Source organism: Zalophus californianus, chromosome 9 (genome assembly GCF_009762305.2).
Source record: "Zalophus californianus isolate mZalCal1 chromosome 9, mZalCal1.pri.v2, whole genome shotgun sequence".
Classification (NCBI taxonomy): Eukaryota; Metazoa; Chordata; class Mammalia; order Carnivora; family Otariidae; genus Zalophus; species Zalophus californianus.
This window is the reverse complement of record NC_045603.1, coordinates 79,857,520-79,864,612: the sequence shown is the minus strand read 5'-3', so window position 1 is coordinate 79,864,612 and position 7,093 is coordinate 79,857,520. Positions and strand designations below refer to the sequence as shown.

General features: G+C 41.6%; 1 pseudogene; it reads right to left on the bottom strand.

Annotated features, from left to right (window-relative positions):
* Positions 1 to 2,590: 2,590 nt before the first annotated feature.
* On the bottom strand, positions 2,591 to 3,029 carry LOC113922621 (annotated as a pseudogene).
* Between the last annotated feature and the right edge of the window lie 4,064 nt (positions 3,030 to 7,093).

Here is a 7,093-nt window from a genome sequence, read left to right as displayed (position 1 = left end):
ATAAATACTTCACTATAAACATTTAGAGAGGATGCTCGTAATACCATTACCACACCGTAATATAATTAACAATAATTCTCTAAGACCTAGATTCCATTCAAATTTTTTCAACTGTCCCCAATATGTAACTGACCAAATCTTAATATTTTAGAGGATGGTAACTTTGCCAAGGCAAACTTAGCTAACATTCAGGAAAGGCCACAGTCTTTTTTGGTGTACAAATACTTTCTCGTTGCCCATATGTCTTATCTTACATATCTCTCCCATGATGTTGCCCTTACTGGCATTTTGATCTCCAACAAGGATCTGAAACAGAGCAGAACACAAATAATTTGCAAAACTTTTTGTGGATAATCAAGGAATTATCATTTTTAGCCTAAATCTATTATTAGTGAAAAATCATTATATGTTAAGTTAAAAATACTTCTTTATTGTGGTATGTTTCAGTCTGCCAGTGATGACCTACTAGAGGGTTATGAAATAAGTTTACTGGATCTGGACCAGCATCTTTTCAAAAAACTAATAGAATAGAAACTTTCAAAGCACATCCCACATAGTAAAGCGTTTTGTGACCTTTTGTTTCAGTTCTCTGTATGTAAATATATGTGTTGTGAGTTGCAATAGAAATATATCCTTTATGATAGGTTGTGCTCAAGAATTTTGAAAGCCACATATCATAGACAATTCAAAGCGGCCTTGTATCTTAGAGGGCTAGCCCCTTTTCCAAGATCTATGGACAACGCTTGGATCCAGGACTCAGTCTTTCCTTTTTCCCTGTATCTCTGGTTGATATGAAAGTTCCTGATTCAAATATCTGGCCAGTGGGGATGGTCAGCAGTGCACTCACCAACTGGCTGGGCTTCCCCTCTTATAGGGCTCAGAATACTGTGGAATCAGATGGTGTGACCACAGGGAGAACATAAGGGATATAGACAGGAATCAGGACATAGAACAGGGAAGGGAAGGGGACACAGGTATGAAGCCTTAGGCCAAACAATCCTATTTATAAATCAGCATGCATGAGAGCAAAGATGAGAACAAGTCAAACCACTCTTGTAGTACAAACCGGTGAACAATGTGCAGAGACACTTCAGGTGATGGTTGAGAGCCCGGGCCCTAGGACCTGACCCTCTGAGATCTAATCCCTGTTCTCTTCTTACTAGTTGTGTGCCCTTGGGAAAGTGAACCTCTCTGACTCATTTTGTCACCTATAAACTGGGAGGAAGAGAGTTATCATCTCATAGCGTTGTCATGAGGACTAAATGAGTCTGTACATGTACAAAGTCGGTACATAGCTTCTGGCAAATAAGAGAGTCAATGAAAGCCACCATAGTTTTCAAGGGTTTTTGGAGATGAAAGGGAAAGTAGAGAGCAATAAGGAGATGACTAGATAAAGCGAAATACAATGCCTTTCAAATATAATCACAATATTTTCATTAGATGGATAGGATCCAATATCAAGACAGTCCTGCAACTGCTTATACCATTTTATTCTCTGTTAAATCTGTCAGTTGCTCATCATACTAACTTGGCTAAAGTTACATTCATTGAAATCATGAAATGCAGAGATAAATGAGAAATTAATCCTGAATTGAGAAATCAAATATTGATTGTCTAATATTTGTGTCTGTATCTAATCAAAACTGCCTATATTTTTAAATTGCCTACCTTTGGCAACATTCATCCATGCTGGGTATCATCTTTTCCACATGGACACCGGCTATCTAGGGCAGGAAGGGCTCGGGCCAGCAGAGCAAGGAAAGCATAGGAAGGAGTGTGGACTACACAGTGGGAAGGCAGCTATCTGTTGAGGATGTGTTGGTGCCAGGGGACACGTGGCTCCCGATGATGGGCCCCAGATTCTAGCCAAAGTCACTGGGCGAATGAAAAGAGTGGATGTGTGTTATCGAAGCCATGTTGTTACCAGCAAGCACACAAGTCCTAGAGGGGAATGCTATTGTAAAATCACAGCCTGTGGGTTAGCAGTTATCCACCGCCTCCCCCATTAAGGATAACTTTGCCTTTCCACCTTAACTAAAGGAGAGTTAACAGGTAGATGATGATGTATCCTCACAGTTCAGCAAACATGGTTTTCCCTACCTCCCAAAGTGTGAAAGAGTAGAGACAAAGCATATTCTTGATCCCCTTTCTCTTTCTTCTCTATCCCATTAATAAATCACTACATCTATAAATCTGATTGAAAAACAACGTTGATCATACTTTATTTCTAATTGGTTACAGACCATAACACAGCCACTTCCTATTTTTTTTTAAGGAGGCTCCACACCCAGGGTAGAGCCCAACACAGGGCTTGAATTCATGACCCTGAGACCAAGACCAGAGCTGAGATCGAGAGCCGGACACCTAATTGACTGAGCCACCCCGGCCCCCCTCTGGTATGTATTAATTACAAACAAGTGTCCTTGGTTTAAATAGTATTTTAAAGGTAAACCATTTCTAGGATTCTTAAGGACATTACTCAATTTATCTTTTATTTTAAAAATTAGATGATGGCATTCCTATTTCATTCTTACTTTTTACTTTTTTTTCATTTTAACAGTTTTTATTTAAAGTCACATATAAGATTACTTTATTCCTGCATTTTCTCAATTGTTTCTTCCTTTAATTTGCCCTTTTCCTTTCCTAATACTTGGTGAGATTTGGCTTTATGTTCAGGACCTTTTGCAGTCTTTGTCCAGGTACAGTCTAGTGCTAATCACCTTGCTAGGATGAATGCCCACATGGACAGCTGTGCTACTTGCCTTTTCTCACTGTACTTGTTCGATGTAGATGACGTATTTCTTCCTGTAAACCTGGACGACTTTGCCGATTTGCTGACCTTCGTGGTGCCCTTGCACAACCTGTAGTTCATCATCCTTTCGGATGGGCATGGATCAAATGTTCTAGTTCTGTCTCAGCTCTCTGGAAAGAGGGGAAGACATAGTCTTCCTGCAAATGTGGGAAAGTGCATTGAAATGCCTTTTACAGTTCTTGCTATGGCCAGAAATCACAAAGGGATTGAACTTCATTTTGGCTGCTAGCACTTCCTTAATTTTTACTTTATTTCTTTTTTTTTTTTTTAATTTATTTATTTGACAGAGAGAGACACAGCGAGAGAGGGAACACAAGCAGGGGGAGCGGGAGAGGGAGAAGCAGGCTGCCCGCCGAGCAGGGAGCCCGATGCGGGGCTCGATCCCAGGACCCTGGGATCATGACCTGAGCCTCAGGCAGACGCTTAACGACTGAGCCACCCAGACACCCCAATTTTTACTTTTTTCCTAAGATTTATTTTTATTTTAGAGACAGAAAGAGAGTGCAAATGTGCATGAGCAGGAGGAGGGGCAGAGGGACAGGAAGAGGCAAAGAATCTCAAGCAGACTCCCTGCAGAGTGCGGAGCTCTATGCGGGCCAGGATCTCACAACCCCGAGACCATGACCCTAAGCCCATGACCTGAGCCAAAATCAAGATTTGGATGCTCAACCAATTGAGCCACCCAGGCCCCCCTTTAATTTTTACTTTTGAATGCAAGTATAAGCACCCAGCCCTTGGGAGGATTGGATGCATGTAGATTAGGCTCTTTACCTTTTTGACTCTCCTTTCCTGAGATCATTGCTCAAATGGAGCCCCCTCTGACCACCTTTTACCGTCCCTACCCCCACAGGGTCAATCCCATAGCATCCTAAAAAATCCGGAGTCCAGAGGAAAGGAAGACGGGGAGTGCATTTCTCAGGTATGCATGACTATTTATATAGAGTACGCCTCCATTATTTATGGTTTGAAAGAAACCAGTTGCAATGTGAAATCCTTCTGTATAATAAACACTGTTAATAACCAACTCCTAGAAATGACTAACTTGTGGAAAGAAGAACAGTTAAGCTGATTAAATACCACCTTCACGACAAATAATAAAGATTGCTTCCCTAAAGAAAACATCCACATTTCAAGTGGTTTAATAGGATAGAGTTTTAAAAGAACACTTTTTGAACAAATAATGGGAGAGAAAAAATGTCTAGTAGAAAAGAGCATTCTCTAGGGGTAGAACATTCAGTTGATCATAAGCTGAATACATTTCATTTACTTTCACAGGGTTCTTTCATAGGATTGCTAGGTCAGTAAGACTGCTTTCCTTTCTCAAATTACAGCAATAATGCCAAGCCTTAGAGTCCTAGTACATGCTATACATTTTTTGTTACTAAATTACATAAGAAATGTTGATATTTTTCTTACTCTCCTGTGCATCATCTTGGGCCTCTTCTCTTTTTCCCAGCCTCACGCCTTTTCTTGATAGAAGCCCTGGTTTATATAAAAACTGCCAGCTCCCTGCCTAATTTTACAAAGGAGAAAACAAAAAACTTAATTAGAAATAAAATAACAAACTCTAAAAGGCTCTCATTAGAGCTTTCCTTCTTTAATATAAAAAGACGTAGGCTAATCGCTTCATTTCTCTTGAATTTTCTATCTTTTTCACAAAAGAGTGTTTTTCTGTACCTCCTCTTCTCATTTCACAGGAAATGTCTCCACACAAAGATTATATTTTCTATCAGTTGGTCTGCCTTGATTAGGTTCAACCCAGGTGGGTGGCTTTTTCTTTTTCTTTTTTTTTTTGCAGAAGTTCAAATTGAGTACTGGCTTCTCTCACACAGAAACCACAAGTCTCAGTTTCTCCTAAGTTGAAGCAAAATGACTCTCCCCATCTTATCAGTGTTTTTCTGACAAACTTAGTATTTCGTGATCTTTCCGTTTCATAAACTTGACTACGCGTCTACGGCCATACCACCCTGAACGCGCCCGATCTCATCATAAACTTGACTACGCTAGTTATCATGAACCCACTGAATTGGCCAAAGCCTACCGGTATTACCTGTATCTGTCGCAAAGTAATTTCTGCCAAGAGGCTACTGTGTTCAGGGATATCTTGAACAGATGAATGGAACCTTTTATTTGTAACAGGTGCTCCTCTCTGTCACTAGTGGAAACAGTTTTAAGACCCATATGAGTTTCCATGCTTGGCCCAGATTCATCCCAACAGTGTCATCCATTGGTGAGCCCCAAATGCCTGATCCTAGAATCTTTCCCAATTCAGTGGGAATAATATGATTAGGGTGCCTCCTCCAAAATACCTCCTGCAGGAACCTTCCAAAATCTCTCTGGAGAAGGCATTTGGAGAAATTGTAAGACACTAGTGTGGGAGAACTCCTTAACCCTAGACCGGACGTGACAACCTCAGTTCGGATCCTGGTTCTGCCACTTATAATTGTGTGACTTTGGACACGTTACTTAAACTCTCTGTGCCTCAGTTTCTTCATGGACTAGTTATTCACTGCCCTTTTGCCCCATACTGAGCCCCATGACGACTGACACTTCAAGTCTATATCACTGAGACTCCCTTGATATCAGGCTTCTAGTTGTTTCAAGTCAAAGGGAAATTGGAAGGTGGGAGGGGGTATTAGAGTATTTGTTCCTCCAATACCTCACCAGCCCCTGAGCTGTTCTCTTCATCTGCCACCCCCACCTCCACACCCTGGGGCTCTGGCCACATCCCTCCATGACTGCAGATGGTTTCTTGAGCAGCTTTTCCTAGAATAGCTCTTCAGGCTCTGGTTACACCATTTCCTTGCTTGCCCTTTCAGCCTGTGAGTGGGAACAGCTTCCAACTGCAGCTAGTTTGCTGGGTGCCTCAATATCCCTGACTGATTCCTTTAAATCTGCCTACACATCTGCAAATAGTTTCTTCTTTAACTTCTCTTCAGAATTCCATCTGTGAGGGCCTCCTCTTTCTTGCTGGAGCCTTGACTAACACAGCTTATAGGACTGTTCTAAGGATTAAATAAATTACTACATATAAAGGACTTAGAACAGCACAGGGAGCAGATTCAAGGCTATATATCCGTTGTTGTTACCACTAAGGCCACCTTGTCTTCCTTTCTTGTCAGTCCTGGGAGACACACCACTCAGGTTGCCAAAACAGGTGGGAGTCCTTGCTCTAGAAAGCCTCAGGCATCTGGAGGTCCTTCACCAACTTCCCTCCAAGAGGACATTAGCAGGGCTTGGGTGAGAAAGCTAGAATGAAACTCGCTCAGGTACAGATGGGAAAATCAACAGGCAGGGGCAGGGGAGGAGCCCGAGGAGCATCAGAGGGTTTGAACACGTAAATTCAGTAATTCTGGCAAGACCTGGGCTCCAGCAATTGAAAGAAGAGTCTTTGTTTGAGAGGATACTTCGAGGGTAGGGGGGCAGAGAACGGAGGAGAATCAGATGTCTAAGACAAACTTCATGTACTGCACAATTTGGCCAAGGGCCAACTGTTTTCCAAGTTTCTGAAGACCAGGTGGAGTTAAGTGTTTGGGACTAACAGGATCTTATCTAAAAGCCTGCCAGCTGGCAGAGTTCGTGCTCATATTTATACCGGTGAAATCTAGTTCAGGCAGGAACTGAGACCATTCTTTATTAACAGAACTACCTAGAGGATTAAGAAGCTGTTTACAGCAGGGGATGACATACAGGCATTCAGGACAGCCTGACAAGATTCAAAATGAGCTCTGCCACGTTCTAATTGTACAGCACGGGGCAAAGTCACTCAGGCTCGCTAAGCTGCAAATTTTTAGTCTGTAAAACTGTTAGTAACAGATCCTACCCTGAAAGTCGTTAGGAGAACTAAATCAGGAAATCTCGATGCAGTGTTTTACATAGCACCTGACACATATTCAGTGCTCAAAAATGTTGGCCCTTCTAACTGTCATCGTCTGGGTGATCCCCATCATGGTTCTTAACGGACAACTGGTAAAAATCTTGCAGGCACAAGTTCATGAAAGAGTAACCGAGCTTATAAGGTATCATAAAAGAAATGGAAATTATACTGTAAGATGGTATTAAATCAACCAGTTTACTTTTTCTCCTTTTGTCACAATAACAGATGCACAAAATCCAGACCCAGGAAAATTGCACTTGTTAGCTAAACCTCCTGATGTATCTGCTCCTTAGAATAGTGATTTAAAAATCAGATTCTAGAATCAGACCAGTCTGAGTTCAAATCCCAGCTCTGGGATTAAGAGCTGTTGAGACCTTAAGAGTTTAAGAGCTGTTTGACCTTTG